The sequence below is a fragment of the Mustela lutreola genome, chromosome 2, assembly GCF_030435805.1.
Source record: "Mustela lutreola isolate mMusLut2 chromosome 2, mMusLut2.pri, whole genome shotgun sequence".
Classification (NCBI taxonomy): domain Eukaryota; kingdom Metazoa; phylum Chordata; class Mammalia; order Carnivora; family Mustelidae; genus Mustela; species Mustela lutreola.
Genome location: NC_081291.1, coordinates 184,704,592 through 184,723,821, shown reverse-complemented (window position 1 = coordinate 184,723,821; position 19,230 = coordinate 184,704,592). Strand labels below are relative to the sequence as shown.

The 19,230-nt window shown below is 34.9% G+C and overlaps 1 protein-coding gene across 5 annotated transcripts in view; it reads left to right on the top strand.

Moving 5' to 3' along the window:
- The window catches only part of HTR1F (5-hydroxytryptamine receptor 1F), a 159,284-nt gene that overhangs the window by 57,380 nt on the left and 82,674 nt on the right, over nucleotides 1-19,230 (top strand). For 2 of the 5 annotated variants that reach the window (XR_009351162.1, XM_059164426.1), the window contains exons 1-3: nucleotides 5,016-5,207; nucleotides 5,300-5,494; nucleotides 12,186-12,373. The gene's annotated coding sequence lies outside the window, so the exon portion shown is untranslated. Of the gene's footprint in view, nucleotides 1-5,015; nucleotides 5,208-5,299; nucleotides 5,495-12,185; nucleotides 12,374-19,230 lie in introns of those variants that run through there. The other 3 variants (XM_059164429.1, XM_059164430.1, XM_059164427.1) reach the window with 2 other exon arrangements.

The following is a 19,230-nucleotide window of genomic DNA, read 5'->3' as shown; positions in this document are numbered from 1 at the left end:
GTTTGATAAGTTCTTTATAGATTTTGGATGCTAGCCCTTTATCTGATATGTCATTTGAAAATATCTTCTCCCATTCTGTCAGTTGTCTTTTGGTTTTGCTAACTGTTACCTTTGCTGTGCAAAACTTTTTGATCTTGATGAAGTCCCAGTAGTTCATTATTGCCCTTGCTTCCCTTGCCTTTGGCAGTGTTCCTAGGAAGAAGTTGCTATGGCTGAGGTCCAAGAGGTTTCTGCCTGTGTTCTCCTCAAGGATTTTGATGGATTCCTTTCTCACATTGAGATCCTTCATCCATTTTGAGTCTATTTTCATGTTTGGTATAAGGAAATGGTCCAGTTTCGTTTTTCTGCATGTGGCTGCCCAATTTTCCCTACACCATTTGTTGAAGAGACTGTCTTTATTCCATTGGACATTCTCTCCTACTTTGTCGAAGATTAGTTGACCATAGAGTTGAGGGTCTATTTCTGGGCTCTCTATTCTATTCCATTGATCTATGTGTCTGTTTTTGTGCCAGTACCATACGGTCTTGATGATGACAGCTTTGTAATAGAGCTTGAAGTCTGGAATTGTGATGCCACCAACTTTGGCTTTCTTTTTCAATATTCCTTTGGCCATTCGAGGTCTTTTCTGGTTCCATACAAATTTTGGGATTATTTGTTCCATTTCTTTGAAAAAAATGGATGGTACTTTGATCGGGATAACATTAAATGTGTAGATTGCTTTAGGTAGCACAGACATTTTCACAATATTTGTTCTTCCAATCCAGGAGCATGGAACATTTTTCCATTTCTTTGTGTCTTCCTCAATTTCTTTTATGAGTACTTTATAGTTTTCTGAGTACAGATTCTTTGCCTCTTTGGTTAGGTTTATTCCTAGGTATCTTATGGTTTTGGGTGCAGTTTTAAATGGGATTGACTCCTTAGTTTCTCTTTCTTCTGTCTTGTTGGTTTAAAAGAAATGCAATTTCTTTTAAATTTTCTGTGCATTGATTTTATATCCTGAAACTTTACTGAACTCCAGAGAGGCATCATCTTTAACATCTCCCTTTTAACCAAATTTTATTATCTTCATCAGTACTTAATATTTTTAGTTAAGATCTCTCTTCTGATCTCAAAATATATGTGTAATTTTCTGCTAACATCACAGAGGCACTTTAAATTACACAGACACATTTAAACCAGTCATCCTCTTTCTTCTCCAGAGAGTTCCAAATAAGTTTGAAAAACTTTTTTTAGGGTGATCATCCCTCATCCATTTGATTAGTCCATTTCTTTTGCAACATCCTTTTATTGTACTTTCTGCAATACATATTTATAATTTAAAAATCTGTTTTCCCTGCAACACTATGAGCTCTTAAATGCAGGCATGGGTATAAAATGTTCACCACTGTTTTCCAAACACAGCGAAATGTCTGCCTCATGATATGTATTTATTAAATTGATTTGAATGACACAAAATTCCAATTCTCTTTTTTCATCTAACAGAATACCATGATCATCTGAGAAAGAGAACTAATTCCATATTTTTATTTGAATTTCATCAAGCATGTCTCATTTACATAGGTATGATTTTACCAAACTGAAGTGTCAAGTGGGTTTATTATTACTTTCTTTTTTAACATTCTCTCACTCAGGTCTGTAAGCCTCAAAGTATTCCATTCCCACTCCCAGATAGTAGTCAGTCAAAATTGACTTATATAATTATTCGTATTTACAAGTGGTTTCATTTGCTTTTTAAAAACACGATAGTATATATGCTTATTTACATCTTAATTTTATTGCTTACCATTTCATAGGACTCTCCAAGTCAACTATGCTAATTCACTCTTTTTAATAACAGACTAATATCTCATGTTGTTGCTGTGCCATAATTTATCCAACTATTCCTCTGTGGTGTTCTTTTAATGATCATACAGTAAATATTCCTAAACATTGAGCCTAATGAATTGGTGCCTCAATTGCTATGGGATAGATTTACAGGAGTGGCTTTGCCAGATCTAAGGATATGGATCTTTTAAATTGAAATAGTTAGAGCTAGATTCCTCTCCTACACACACACACACACACATACACACACACACACACACACACACACACACACACAAAACATTTACAAATATGTATATATATAACACAATGTAAACTCTGTACATTTCTATGAACAAGAATTGAGAATATATTTTTCTCAATATCCTTACTAGCAATAAATAACTATGCCAGTCTCATAGGTATGAAATGGTATTTAATGGTATTTCATGCACATTACCCTGACCAATAATGAATTTTCTATCTTTTATATTAATTGGCCTTTGGATTTTCTCTAGTGTGAGCTGATTTCCATATTTTTTCCAGTCCAAATTTTGATTACATTTTGCTTTCTTGTCAATTTAACAATTTTTTATTGACTTTTAACCTTCAACTACCATTCTTACTATAAATTTTGTAGCAAAAAGTCTCTTTTTTTTAAATAGTGTACTCACTTCTGTTTTTGTTTAAGAAGTCTTTTCAATCCTTGGCTTTTACACGTAGTCTCCAAGGTTTACTTCTAAAACTGCTCTTCCTCAGTACATCTGAAATGTATTTTGCATATGATGTAAACTGGGTCTTCAACTTAGTTTCACCCTGAAATAATACCCAGATATGTTTATCAAATAAACCATATTTTCCTCCACTGAATTGATACTGCCTACGTCATACATTAAATTTTCATATATTCTGATGTTTGTAGAATCTCAGTTCTGCTACATCAATCTCTTTGTATCCATATACCACAACCAAATGATCTATTTTTTTTTTTTAATATAGACTGTTTGCAAAAGCAAATTCCACCATGGTAATCTTTTTTACTTTTACTTGGCTGTTCTTAGACAGCCATTCTTCCTTAAGAAATATGTATTTGTTTAGGTGTCTTCATCGCAAAAAACTAAGCCCCATTGTGATTCTAATTACAAGTTCCTTCCCAAACATCTTGGCATTTTATTGCTCATATTTTTATGTCCTTTCATAAAATTTTATACTTTTTCCATATTATGGCATAGTGTAAATAATATTTTAATGCCTGCCTCTTAAAAGCTAGTAAAATTTAGCTGTGAATCTATGTTGATGCCTTTTAGATATTTTTATATTTATTTTTACAGTAATTGATCCATTTAAGTTTGTCCCTTCTTATGTTAATCTTAGTGAGTTGTTTTTCTGGGAGAAGAGTTTTCTCTAAGATTTAAACTCCACCTCCAGAATGATGCATGTATTGTTCCCTAATGATTCTTGACAGTTCAGAGGGTGAAATCTTTGTGATGGCTTTTTCTCCAGCTCCTCCAGCCTGTCTGACTGGCAGATGCAGAAAAGATAATTTACTTTGACACTGAGAACAGAGAGAAAAGTGGGATGAATTCAGCTGCCACATTTCTAGAATCCTCTTTCTCCACCCATTGTGTTACCTCTAATCAGAATAAAGTAATATATTTAAATTAGATATGGAGGGTGGGGAGTATATGTCAAGTCTCTGTACTTCCTTCTTAGTTTTATTGTGAATGTAATACCACTCTAAAAAATAAAGACCATTTTTAAAAAAATGAAATATGTAGAAGTAAATATATTTTAACATGATTTAAAAGTTTAAAGTATCCAAAGGGACAGTGTACTTGTCATATATGGCATATATTTGAAGTTTATACCCCTGTTCTTCAGGGCATATGCAAAACGAAGCTGCTTTCTGAGAAGAATTTCTTCCAACATTGCTGTGGAAGATAAACTTCCAATCAGTTGCTAACACATAGTTATTAAACCAAAAGGATTAGAGGCACGTGGGGGGGGGGGGTGGCGCTCGGTTGGTTAATCATCTGACTTTGGCTCAGCTCATAATCCTTGTCATCTCGGGATCCAGCCCTGTGTCATGGCCAGGCTCCCTGTTCAGTGGGATGTCGGCTCTTCCCTCTGCCCCTTACCCCACTCATGTTCTCTCGCTCTCTCTCAAATAGATAAATAAAAATATTTAAGCCAAAAAGTTTAAATAAAAAAAACCTTGCAGAATATGCAGCTAAGCCATTTTCATCAATGTTTGTGCCAGTTGGGACGCCTGGGTGGCTCAGTTGGTTGGACAACTGCCTTCGGCTCAGGTCATGATCCTGGAGTCCTGGGATCAAGTCCCGCATCGGACTCCCAGCTCCATGAGGAGTCTGCTTCTCTCTCTGACCTTCTCCTCGTTCATGCTCTCTCTCACGGTCTCTCTCTCAAGTAAATAAATAAAATCTTTAAAAAAAAAAAAAAAGTTTGTGCCAGTGTACGTGTCCACTTGGATAAATGTAATGTCATAGAAGCCAGTGAAGCCTGCCTCATATCTTTAAGATTGGAAAAAAAGTCCCATAACTGCTATGATAAACTTCAATCCGTAAGACTTCACATTAAGTTTTACTCTCTGAGAATCTCAGAACACAGTCCCGGGGACATTATTAGTAAAATTGATGCACAGCAGCTTCTATTGATTCTGATGATGCTTTCATGCAGTTTACAGCCATGTGTTAGTTACTGTTTTAGTTCTCCAGACTTGTGTTTTCTATGTTTTGCACTCTGCCTTTGTGATGTTGCTCTGCCTAGGACTGCTCGGGAAACAAGAAATTATTTTATCATGTTCACGTTTGCTGAAGAACACAAGTGAGGCAGAATGGAGACAAGCAGGAGAGGATTGTCTCTGAATGTTCAAATATACATCTTGCCAACTATTTTTATGTTGCACCCAATTAAGATATTTTCCAATAAACAGAAAATTCTAGTTTTCTGTTGTCTAGTTCTGGTAGAGAATATGTATTACTACATCATCCTGATTTATATTCCATACACACACTATAATGAAGAGGAAGAATATCAAATGTGTAATCCACATTTTAAAAATTAATTCAATGAAAAAAATTAATTCAATTAATTAATTCCCTATCTAAAGCCAGCTATACAGATTTATAACACATGACAAATGCCTTCTATAATTTTTTAAAAGATTTTATTTCTTTATTTAACAGGAGAGGGAGATCACAAGAAGGTAGAGCAGCAGGCAGAGAGAGAGAGGGAAGCAGGCTCCTTGCTGAGCAGAGAGCCCGACGACGTGGGGCTCCATCCCAGGACCCCGAGACCGTGACCTGAGCCGAAGACAGAGGCTTTACCCACTAAGCCACTCAGGTGCCCCAACAAATGCATTCTAAAAGGAAGAATGATCCTAGGTATGTTTGTTCCATCATAAATAGAACCAAAATAGGGAAGAAAAAAAAAAGACAACTAATTTTAAGAAGATATTTTAATATGTCTTTTAAAGGTCCATGATCTTCATTCCATTCAGAAGAAGGAAGAATCTCTTAAAGCCTTCCGAATTGTTCTTTAACAGTGCAAGATCTCTTGGATTCTGGACTTCGGTGTCATGCAAATTCGGCTACATATCCTGTGTCAGTGGCTCTGAAACTGTCAGCCTCCTACCCTCCATTCCGTTATCACTGGAATAGCATTCCTTAAGGTTCTGTCCCAGGCACTTTTCTTTCCCCCTTGGTATATTCTTGCTTTATTCGTCAGTGACTCCCGGACATGTTTCTCAAGCCCAAGCCTGTTTTCTGAATTCCAAATCCATATATCTAATGGCAACTCAGTATCCTTACTTGAATGACTCAAAGGCATTTCAAACTCAATATAGCCAACAGAACTCGTAACAGAACTCTTTTTCTCCAACAAACATCTCCTGGAACATTGCCGTTCACAATGAATTGCCCCATGTTCCCAGGATTTGATGCCAGAATTTTTAAAACTACTGTTGGACTCCAAATGCCCCATGCCAAGTCAAGTCCATGCCAAAGCTAAATATTTCTTGAATGTAGCACATTCTTTCAATCTTCATTTCTATCATTCTTCCCTGGTCTGTCACTATGGTGTATGAATTGTCTTGGAAAACAACCCACTACCTCCCTTCCGAGCCATGGAAACTCTTGCAACCAGAGGAATACTTAAAATGTGAACATTTTTCAGTCATACACTAGTTTAAAATCCTTGACTCATTTTTCCTTGTTTTTAAGATGAGATCCAGGGACCTCTCTGTGCTCATCTCTTCAGTCTCACCCGGGCACTTCTTCCCTTCTTTCAGTCGCTCGGAATTGGTTTCAGTTTGTGAAATACTCTAAACCTGGCTTTATCTCCAGACCTGCCTCCATGGTATAGCATTTGCTCAAGAAAGTGTTTCCCCCACAACTTCCCTCGCTTCATCTGTCTAACTTACTTCATTCTAGATCTCATCTAGGAAGTGGTATCTTCAGAGCATTCTTCCCTGACCTCCTGGGCCGCATGCTGGCCTCAATTTTACAGGCCAGTAGCTCTCTGATTTTTCCTTGCTGTCGTCCATCATACTTATATTTACACATCCAATGCCTTTCTTTTCCAGCAAAATGTAAGGACAATGCAAGAAAACTTACATTCTTTTTTTTTAACTACTATGTCCCAGCACTTAATAGAGCATTTTACATATTATAGACTTTTAGTATTTTTATAAAGTGCATGAATAAAAGAGTGACTGGAAAAAGGCTAGACAAATTAAGATTTCATCTTTACACTGAGGGTATTAATGCGTATTTCATCAGCCGTTGTAAAAGATCCGTGTAAAGGGGAGGGCTTGGGTAAAATAATTGTATCCATTTCTTTTCTTCTTATCAGTCTTGATGGACTCATTTTCAAGTATTGCTGTGACAAATTATCACAAACTTAGCAGCTTAACACAAATTTATTATTTTATAGTTCTGTAAGTGAGAAGTCTAATTTGGGCTACATTAAGCTAAAATAAAAGCAGGGCTATGTTCCATCTCCAGGCTGTAGGGAAGAGTGTGTTCCCCTGCCTTTTCCAGCTTCCAGAAGCCACCCCCTTTCCTTGTCACCTTTTCCTCCATCTTCAAAGCCAACAACGGCAGGCTGAGTTCTGTCACACTTCAACATTCTTTTCCTTCTTTTCCTGTCTTATCTCTCACTCCCACCAGGGAATGTTCTCTAAGATTATATTGCTCCCACCCAGATAATCCAGGATAATCTTCCTGTTTTAAGGTCTATACTCTTGATAACATCCAAAAGGTCTTTTTGTCATGTAAAGTAGAATAATCACAGGATCTGGGGAATTAGAGCATGGATATCTTTGGGGTTTATTCTGCCTACCACAAGGTGTGATGGTAATATCACTGTTAGTTTTGTTATTAACTAAATTTCTTCAGTATTCTAATGTCTTAAAGGAAAAAAGAAAAATTAAAAATGGTAAAGTGTACTGTTATTCCTCCTTTTGTTAAGGAGTGCAGTAGTAAAGGGAGAAAGAGAATCATAACCTATTCTCTACCCCCAACCCAAACTCAGGTCCTGGTCCAATTACTTTCAATAAATCTCAAAATGTTTTTTGTGGATAAAGGAGTTTAAGGCTTGATAAATATTCCAATATGTAGAGTCTAAGTGAGTTTGCAACTTTCACTGAGCAAAGTATTATACAGAACAATGCCAAAGTTTGTGTACCTCAGGCGTATGCCCAGGCCTGGCTAGGCCTATCACACTGTGGCTTGTGATTACCTATGAACTCATTCTTAACTGTCTGTTTTGGGCTTAATAGTAAAAACTCCACCCTTGGCCAGCATATTGCACTGGTTGGCCCGAGAAGATAACATGACCTTTTGTGTCGTGTTTTGCTACTGGTTGGGCTTCTCTTTCTACCAATGTGGGATGCCCTTCAGATCAATCACCCTTTTGCCTTTGCATATTTTACTTTTTAAAGATATTTTGGAATTCCATGTGCTCCATGAACTTTCTTATATGTCATTGACTCTATTTTAGAACGCTGGCTACCATATTTGCAAATGTGGGTTCTTCAGGGCTTTCAAGGACCTGCAATCACCTGTAAAATCAATCTTAGTTAAGATGGATATTCTGCGTTTCTTTACAACAATGGGATATTTTGTGTACATTTCTTCCTTTTTATTAATTATATCTTTACTAAGAATGACAGAGAGATAGATGCTTTATCATCGAGGTCAGCACTTACTTTGTAATGGATCAAACCATTTCTAGTCACTTTGCAAATCCAGGCAGCAAAAGTCACAGATCTGAGACAGGTGGCTGCAACACCTGGGTTTTTATTAATTTCCCCTCTTCAACAGTGCATTTCCTTCGAGTCTAAGAAGTTTTGTCAAAGGAATGTATTACTGCTATTCTTTGCTTAAGCACATTAGTCGCACATAAATGGTCATTTCTAAAAAGATACTAAATTAGACTGAGTCAGGTTTCTGGAGTTAGGCCAACACAACCAGCTGGTATCTTAGTATGCAGTATGCCCTTCCATAGACAACAGGAACGAGGTACTAATAGAATGTTCTTTCTAGAGTAGAACCACAAAATCATCATCCCTACAGCCATATGGCATTGATTGGTTTTCATAGCTATAAGGCTAAGAAATCAATAGGACCACTAATTGAGGGAAGCAAACCTTTTTTCCATGTTCGACACCTAGGGAATTATATAATCTATTACTCTTCTATTTACCTCTAAAGGGTAAGTTCCTGCCTAAAACAACAGTATTAATTATTAATATGGCAGATAGCAATATAAATGTGTGGAAGGGATGAGCTATAAAGGGGTTGGGATTTATGAAGTGTTCCAGAGTGTAGTCTATGAGCCCAATACCACTGATAACACCTGTGAGCTTACACATGACAGCCACTTATGTGAAGTCTACATTTGACATTGAAGATAATGTAGAAATTTCAAAATGCAGTGCTTAGATATAGAACTTTGCTAAGAAATGTTTATCATAATAATCTGATTTTTTTTCATTAATAGCATTTTAGATAACCTGCATTTTTAAGGTGAAAAATGGATAATTTTATGAATATAGGTAATTGTAAAATCAATTCTCTTGTTTAGACTGCAACCAATAACTTTTTTCTTTTTTAAACTAGCCTCCACACCTAATGTGAGGCTTGAACTCATGACCCTGAGATTAAGAGTCGCATGCTCTACTACTGACTGCTTGGTGCATGCTCTACTACCGACTGCTTGGTGCTTAGAGCCAGCTTGGTGCTCCTCAACAACTATTTTTTAACTTAATATACCAATTGATAGATATAAGGGTATTTCTATTATGTGTAAATACCATTGAATGCTAGGTTATAGTTTGTGTTATTATTTAACTGAAGCATAACATACTCTGGACTGTAATTTTTAGAGAGCATTAGGCTGAGTTAAGCATTCTTTTGTTGTCCTTTCTCTGTGCAACTCTGACTCAGGCCAATCTGTACCCAGACACACCTACTTCTTTGGAATTCACCACCCTTCCTCTATTGATTTTTCTTATTTCTTAGATTCACAGTCATTTCTGGTTACTTTGATAAACTACCCTATAGACTGAATTCTATATTAAACTTTCCTCTCCCATCATTAGTGATACAATAAATATACAGTGTAAGGTATCCTGTATTTTCAATTTTATTAAGATCCAGGTTTAGAATCAGAACAGGACATTAAGTTTATCTCAATCACAGTTCAGCATTTCTTTGCTTGCATAAGCACATGGCATAATAATTGGAATATTTAAATAAGTGCTTTACCCCAGCAACCTTTAGACTCATAACAATTATAAGTGAAACGTTGAATAAATTATTCTGGAAGAGAATGCCATAGTGCAAGCCCATTGTACCTAAGAAGGTATGAAATTTTGCTTTTGAAAATTGAAATAATGGCTCTACTGGTTTTACCTAGAACCTCAATAGGTTCCACCTATTAAGAAAAACATTAAATTTTGAAGTAAAGCCCCAAAAGTTAGGATGAAGAATTTTACCTCTTAGAAATGACAAGCTTCTTTAATCTTCAGTTCGAAGAAAAAATCAAAATTATTGCCTTTGCAAGAACTACATATCCATTAATATACCAACAGTAATTATTGGCATTAACCTAAACATCTAGATAAGCCATTTTCATCCTTTGTGCAGAGTAGCAATATTCAACATGTCTTACAATTTATCTTGTATGAGATTTAAATTTCTCTTGCTAAAGCTTAAGGCCACAGAGCTCATAAATATTTTTAGAAAACACAAAAATAGTTCTTTTCCATTGCATTGTGAAAATTAGATGGCTGGTTCCTTTCCACACCTCTTCTAGTTACATAAATTTGTGTTTTCCTAAACCTTTATTGGTAGTCATTTATATCTATTTTTTTATTAGACTTATTTCTTTTTTTAATTTCTTTTTTATTTATTTCAGCATAACAGTATCCATTATTTTTGCACCACACCCAGTGCTCCATGCAATCTGTGCCCTCTCTAATACCCACCACCAGGCTCACCCAACCTCCTACCCCCCAACCCCTTCAAAACCCTCAGATTGTTTTTCAGAGTCCACAGTCTCTCATGGTTCACCTTAGTATACTTTTCAATGACTTAAGGAATTACATCAATTATATCAATTAAATAAGGAATCATATCTTAACTTTTCACATTCTAGTTGCAGTTAATGTAGTACTACTACACATAAAATATAAAAACCATGTAATCATGTAGGTGTGTTTACCCCCCTGATCTTTTATGTTATTCATATGTATTAAATTTATATATGTTAGAACTCCACCGCCCTGTGTTATAATATAATACATATATTTTACATATATTTACATATATTTTAAAGGTAAATTACATTATAATTTACCTTTAAACAATTTACATTTTAGGGTGCCTGGGTGACTCAGTCCATTAAGCATCTGCCTTCAGCTCAGGTCATGATCCCAGGTTTCTGGGATCAAGTCCCATATTGGGCTGCCTGCTCAGTGGGGAGTCTACTTCTCCCTGTACCCTTCACCCCTGCTTGTGATTTCTCTCTCTCTCACACTCTCTCTCAAATAAATAAATAAAATCTTTAAAAAAAATTATGTTTTAAATAAGTTAAGAGGGGAAAGAACAACCTCTAATATTTACTATACATTTACTGTTTCTAATGTTGTGCTCTCTTCCTTCCTAAAGATTCAAGTTATCAAATTTGATCCTTTTTGCTTGATAGTTTTTCTGTAATTTTATCTCTCTCATTTCACATTTTACTCTAAAAAGCAAGAAGAAACCAAACCACATCTTCAACACTTTGCTTGGAAATTTCCTCAGCTAAATATTCACATTCATTACTTACAAGTTTTACTTTCCATATAACTGTAGAACACATTTCTGCTCACTTCTCTGCCACTATAGATCCCCTTTTTCCAGTTTCCAATAGCATGCTCCTTACTCCCTTCTGGGTTCTCTCGAGCAAGTTTATTTAAAAAACATGTTTTTACTAACAGTCTGTTCAAGACAACTCAGGTTTTTCCTATAATGCTCCTCAAAAATGTTCCAGCTTTAATACATTACCCAATTCCAAGGCCACTTCCACATTTTCAGGTATTTGTTACAGCAGCACCCCACTTCCAGTACCAAAATCTGCATTCGTTTTCTATTGCCTTTGTAACAAGTTACCACAAGCCTAATGGACTGAACAACATAAATTTACCTTACAGTTCTAGACATCAGAGGTATAAAATTATTCTCACTGGACTAACATGAAGATGTTGGCAAGACTGCATTCCTTTCCAGGGGCACCTAAGGGAGATTTTTTTTTTTTCTTTTTCTAGTCTTGATGCTATGAATTCCTTGGCTAGTGGCTCCTTTCTATGTTCAAAGCCAACGGTAGCATGTCTACTCTTTCTCATATCCCATCACTCTGAAACTGACTCTGCTGCTTCCCTCTTACACATTTTAAGACCCTTGAGATTCCATCGGGCCTAGAAACATAACCCAGAAAATCTTCCTTTTTCAGTTAGGATGACTAGCAATCTTACTCCATCAACCTTAATTTCCTTTGGCCTGTAATTTTACATATTGACCAGGTCCAAGGATTAGGACATGGACATCTTTGGGAGGCTATTATTTGGCCCACTGTACATAGCCAGCTTAAACCTGGAACTATCTTTCCTGCAATGGTAGCAGCCCAAATGTCAGTTCATTTTTGTAGCCTTAGCTATGCTTCTGGAGTCTGTCCCACATATATGTCACTCAGATCAGCCGAAGAATGGGTTAGTGTTGATACATGGAATTCAGGGCTCCTCCTCTTAGGTTCTCTCATTTTGGGAATCTCACCTGACATCATTCAGTGACTATGGTTGACCCAAATTCTATCCTCAGGTTCTTCAAGCCAATAAGATTGTGGATTTTCTATTGAAGTTTTAGCTACCCTACATGATGAAGACCTGTGCCTATCGTCAGTTGAAAAGTCATATATATGGGAAGCCCACTCCGTGTGATTCCATTCTACCAAGTGTTGATTTGTCTCCAACGTCTGTCTACTTTTGGACACTATCTAGTGCCTTCAGGTAGGTTTTCTTTTTATTTCAAATGTAAAATATCGCTGTATCTATGTGAAGGCTGGATGAAAGTTTGTCCAAGGGTTGGTCCCAGCCCTCTAACCATACCAGAAGTTTCGATATTTGTTTTTTGAAATTGCTGGTGATCAGGCAATTTTTCACTAAAATGAGGGCTAAACAATTTATAAAAATAACCTCAGTAAGTCAATATTCCACTGTTCTAGAATCATGTCAATTGATTGTCCACTGCTTCTATCTAGAATATTCAAAATAAGAACCTTACATGCAAAAGCAAATATTGTGTACTACAGTGTTATCAACATACATGCAATCTGAATATTTATATATTTGAATAGAGATTTAAAGCTACTAGTCAGAATGTGACTTTAGATTCAGAGCCTTGCTGAAAAGAGACTAGTTAAGGCAATTAATTTTGTATATAATGCATCTATAAGCAAAATCATAAATATGTCAAACAAAAAACAACCAGTTGCTTCAGAATGTCTTTTGAGCCTATTAAAACACAGCCTCATCTTTACTACAAGGCATCACAAATTTTACCCAACACTATCACCTTCACATTATAAAGAAATTTAGAAATTGACCTAGAGGGATACCTCAAAACACAGGATGTTTGCTGGTTTCATTATGCTTTCTACTGTTCTGTTTTTTGTACACAAGATTTCTTTCTCTGTACTTGTAAAAAGAAAAAAAAAGTTTTAATGGTTTTCCTGTGAAGTATGAGGTTTGATTTCTTACAGTTATTTATCAGAATTTCTCTTAGGCCAGTGATTTCCAGTGATTTTAAGGAAGGGAAATTGTTTGGGTTAGGATTTATTTCAGAGGCATGCATGCCACAAGTGTGTGTGTGTGTGTGTGTGTGTGTGTGTGTGTGTGTGTGTGTTTGCACACATGTGTGCATGTGTGTTTGTTTTCAGATGGTAAAACAACTGAGGAAAAGGAAGGGAGTATAGTACCACTTTTCTAGATTTCCTTTATAGCCACCCTGAGCAATATTTCTGTAAAGAACATTAACTTGACTTAAAATGAAAGCTTAGACAATTGTTTAAAGACCAAATGTTGATGCAATATGATTGTTGAAAGAAGTCAACTGTTTTATGAAAAGTGTTTTGATCTAGAATACAACAAAAACAATTCAGTACTAGCTTGTAATATGTCAAAGTATTTTTTTAAACACTGGACGATTGAATCTTTCAGATCTCAAAAGGAAATATTGTTTGAGCTCATCTCAGCCTGTGGCAACACCTTTCCTGTGGGCCAGGGATGCCGTTTAATATACTTTAGCATTTTCCCCTTTAATGAAAATGTGGTAGTAAGACAACAAGTTCTGGGCTGCCTGGGTGGCTCAGTCAGTTAAGCATCTGTCTTCAGCTCAGGCCATGAACTGAAGACTTGCGTTGGGCTCCCTGCTTTATGGAGAGCCTGCTTCTCTTTCTCTGCCTGCTTCTACCACTGCTTGTGCTCTCTCTTTCTCTATCAACTGAATAAATAGATAAATCTTTTTTAAAAAATCAATCAATAAAGAATTAATTAATTAATTAAAATATAAAATAGCAAGTTCTTAGAGAACATAGAGGTATCAGATTTTTCAATCTCTCACTGCACATTAAAATTTTCTATCTTACTCCCTTCTTCCTTCATGTTCTCTGTTTTCTCACATACCCACACAGAAATCTTCAGAACACTTAAAATGGGGAAAAAATGAAACACATATTTTATTTGCTCTAGCATTGGATAAGATCTTTAAGGGGACAAAAATTTTTAACTTTTATTCAGAAATCTCTAAGTAAAATAGATTATCCCAGAAGATGAGTTATATCCTGTATCCTTGAGTTGCCTCCAGCAAAGCAAAGTATATGTGTTCCATGGACTATGCATTTCTTACTATAAGAAGTTGGACATGTAATATCCAGTGAAAATCTGTTAATTCTCCTAAGGCAGCCTGGAATTTCTTTGCTTAAAAAAATCAAATTGTATTTCATTCATATTACCATAAGTGTTCTCATTTTACTCACTGGAGAAAGTGCAGTCTGGCTGAAATTTAAAATGGTACAGCTCTATCCAAATAATAGGGACCTTGAAATACAGTTGCACTAGAAAACTTTTCCACATCTGGATTTGACTTCATAGCTTCCTCTTTTTCTTTTCTAAATCATTAATTAAAGACATATCAAATATTGTCTCTGCCACACAAACAGGGTAAGTGACAGGTCAAAGAGAATATAGATATTTTGCTATGGTTTATGACTTGGTTTCTTTCTTAAACATTCATTAGTTATGTTTCCTTTTAGTATTTCCCTCTCTGGTGTTCCTTATGGCACTGATACAATATGCTTTTCTCCTCTCATCTTACAGAATTTACCAGCCACATCAATTCATGAAGTTAAATATGTGTAATTTCTGACACTTTATATGATTTTGTTGTCACAGTGGCTTTTAGCTTGGAGGTTTCTCACATTTGTTGGATCTCATTGTTTCTTCTAGCTCTTTTTCCTTTTTTATAATAAAGTAAATGAGTTTTGCTCAGATTAACATTTAATAAATTTATGAACAATTATGAAGAACCAATTAGATTAATTTTATAGTCTCTTGTTGAGATTTGGTTAGTGTGTAATTTTCTTTTACTGTGGTGGGTAAGTAATACTTGCAAAAAGATCTGCTTAGAAAAGGAGAAAGAAACAGATGGCTCACAAAGATATGCTTCGATAAAAGAGTCAGTGCAACACAAATCTTGGTAGCAGATTTTCTTAAAATATTTTCTTATCCCTAATGACTTTGATATTTCTGATTATATTTTGTTTTCTTAAGTGAAATGTTATCTACCTGAATTGTTATAAACTGGTTAACATTTCTCAAAGCATCAGGAAAAAATTTTTTTTATATATAAGGAGTAAATGAAGTTGAACTCCAAAATAGATTGCCTTACCAGAGAGTTATAGAAAAACCCGATCTGGTTTTAAGCCAGTGTCTATAAAGTACAAACAAAGATTTTATACTCTATAGAGGATAGACTTCAATTAAATACATTTAAAGATCTAGCATTCCCTGTAGAATTAGCAGGAAATGTTGCTTTGAACATCAGTATATATTTACTTGCAACAAACATTCTGGTCCATCGTCTGAACCCTATACACTCCTGCCTTTTTAAATTATTACTAAGCTAAGAGAAATAATTGATACAGGTATTTCCAACAAACTGTCCTCCAAAATGAAGAAAAAGTAAAGACTTTAACAGATAAATAAAAGCTGAGTTCATTACTACACTACCTTACAAGAAATGCTAAAAGGAGTCATTGAAGTTCAAATGAAATGATGCTAAACAGCAAAATGAAAGCATATAAAAATATAAAGCTTTCTGGCAAAGACAAATATATTGACAAAAACTGAATCCTGTGACACTGCAGTGGTGATCCACAAATCATCTTAATTCTAGGATAGAATTTAAAAGATAAAAGCATTAAAAATAACTGCAACTATATTATTAGGTTAGTGGATACAAAAGAAAAAAATACCTAATTTGTGACATTGTGACATAAAATAGAAAGGATGCAAAGGAATAGTTTTTATGTGCAACTGATATTATTACTACTTCAGAATGGACTCCTGTAACTGTAAGATATTTTATGTAATCCCCATGGTTACCACAAAGAAAATTCTTGAAGAAGATACATGAAAGGAATAAAGCATGTCAGTAAAAAAAAAAAATCAGTGAAACATGAAGATAGGAAGAGAGGAAAAGAAAAACAAAACTGCTATAAAATATACAGAAAACAACAAAATGACAGTAGTAAATCCTTATCTATTGGTAATTATTTTAAGTGTATGTGGGTAAAACTCCAGCATCTAAAAATAGGAGTGGCTAAATAGATGGTTTAAAGATTTTGCTTATTTGAGGGAGAGCATAGGAGAGAAAGAAAGAGACAAAGAGAGAGAGCATGAGATGTGGAGGGGTAGAGGGAGAAGGAGAAACAGATTCCCTGTTAAGCAGGCAGACCAATGTGGGGCTCAATCCCAGGACCTGGGATCATGACCTAAGCCAAAGACAGATACTTAACCAACTAAGCCACCCAGCTGCCCCTAGAGTGGCTAAATAGATTTTTTTTAAGATTTTATTTATTTTTTTTTTTGACAGAGAGAGATCACAAGTAGGCAGAGAGGCAGGCAGAGAGAGAGGGGGAAACTGAGCAGACCCTGCAGAGCAGACAGCTTGATGCAGGGCTTGATGTGGGGCTCAACGCAGGTCTCAATCCCAGGACCCTGAGATCTTGACCTGAGCCAAAGGTAGAGCTTAACTCACTGAGCCACCCAGGCGCCCCAGCTAAATAGATTTAAAAATAATATCTAACTATATGCTGTTTGTATGACTGACTTTAAATTTAAGAACACATATAGACTAAAAATGAAAGAATGGAAAAAGATATTCCATGCAAATCATAACCAAAAGTAAGCAAATGCAATCATACTTATAACAAAACAAGATTTGAAGTCTACAACTATCACAAGAGACAAAGAAGGACATTATATGATGATAAATAAAGGTCCAATCACCAGGAAGATATTACAATTTAAATGTTTATGCACCTAACACTAAAATGCTCAAATATATGAAACAAACATTGACAGGTGGAAAGAAGAAATAGGAAACAATACAGATAATAGCAGCAGATTTCAATAGCCCACTTTCAATGATGGATAGATCATCCAAACACAAGCTATAAGGAAACAGAGAACTCAACACTATAGAATGGACTTAACAGACATATGCAGAATATTCCATCTAACAACAGTAGAACACAGATTTTTTTCAGGCACACATGGAACATTCTGAGAATCAATTATATGTTAGGGTACAAAACAAGTTTTACAAATTTAATATTAAATTTATATCAAGTATCTTTTCCAACTACAGTGGAATAAAACTATAAATCAACAGCAGAAGGAAAAAGGAAAACTCACAAAGAAGTAGAAATTAAAGAACACACTCTTGAACAACCAGTGGGTCAAAGAAGAAACCACAAGGAAAATTTGAAAACATATTGTAACAAATAAAATCAAAAACACAATATACCAAACCATGGGTTGTTGTAAAAGCAGTACTAATAGACAAGTAAATAATGATAAACTGGTAATTAAAAACAGAAGAAAGATCCCAAATAAAGAACCCAATTTTACATTTCAAGGAATTAGACAAAGAAAAACAAAATAAGCCCAAGTTAGCAAAGGAAAGAAAATAATAAAGATTCAAGCAAAAATAAATGAACTAAAGAATAGAAAACTATAGAAAAGAAATCAACAAACTGGAGCAGGTTTTCTGAAAAGATTAATGATACAGACAGACCCTTAGCTAGGCAAACTAAGGAAAAAAGAGAAGAAAACCAGACAGAGATAATATTAGAAAAGAAACTACAGACCAATATCACTGATGAATATTGGTGCAAAAATCCTCAAAAAAAGTTAGCAAATTGAATTCAACGGCATATTAAAAGGATTGTAACATTATAACTAAGTGGAACTTAATTTTTAGAATGTAAGGATGTTTCAAAATATGAAAGTCAGTCAGTGTAATACACCAACTTAACGGAATGAAAAATGAAACTTGGTGATCATCTCAACCAATGAAGAAAAAATATTTTACGAATTCAACACCTTTTCATGGTAATAGTAAAAATGGTCAACAAACTAGGCAGTGAAGGAAATTACCTCAGTATAATAAAGGCCACATATGAAAAGTCCCAGATATCATACTCAAAGGGAACGCTCAAAGATTTTCCTCTAAGATTAAAAACAAGGCAAGGATGTCCATTCTGCAACTCTATTCTACATAGGATTAGAAAGTCTAGCCTGAACAATTAGGTAAGAAAAAGAAAAGGCATCCAAATCAGAAAAGAAGTAAAATTATCTTTGTTCACAGATGATATAATCTTCTTATGGAAAATCCTAAAGATTCTGCCAAAAACTATTCAAACTAATAAGCAAATTCAGGGAAGTTGCAAGACAGTCAACACACATACACAAAAAATGGCTTTCTATTCACTAATAATGAAAATCTGCAAAAGAATATTAAGAATACAATCTCATTTAAAATAACACTAAAAATAATAAAACATTTAGGAATAAATTTACCTAAGGAAGTTAAGGACTTGAACACTGAAAATTACAAAATGTTGCTGAAAGAAATTAAAGACACAAATAAATGGAAAAATATCCCATGTTCATACATGGATTGGAAGACTTAACATTGTTTCAATTCCATATTACCTAAAGCAAAGATTCAGTTCAATCCTTATCAAAATCCCAAAGGCAATTTCTTTCAGAAATAGAAAAAGCAATTTTAAAATTCATATGGAATTGTAAGGGCTTTGAATAGCCAAAACAATATTGAGAGAAAAAGAAAAGTTGGGGTTCTCACACTTCCTGATTTCAAACATTTTACAAAATTATAGTAATCAAAACATAAAGTAATCTGGCATAAAGATAGACATACAAACCAATGGAACAGAAGTAACTGTCATGTACATGGTCAAATGACCTTCAGCTAGAGTGCCAAGGCTGCATAATGAAGAAAGGATAAGCATGTCAACAAACATGTTAGAAAAACTGGATATTCCAACTCTGGGAAAAAATGAAGTTGGACTTTACATTGCACCCTATACAAAAATTAAAATTAATTAAAGACCAAAGTATAAGACTTAAACTTTATTTCCTAGGAGAAGATATAGGTGATAAACTTCATGACATTGGATTTGACAATGATTTTTTAGATGTGGTAACAACAGCACAAGTAATAAAAGCAAAAATAAATAAATAAATAAGGAAATGGGACTATACAAACTTTAAAGTTCTAT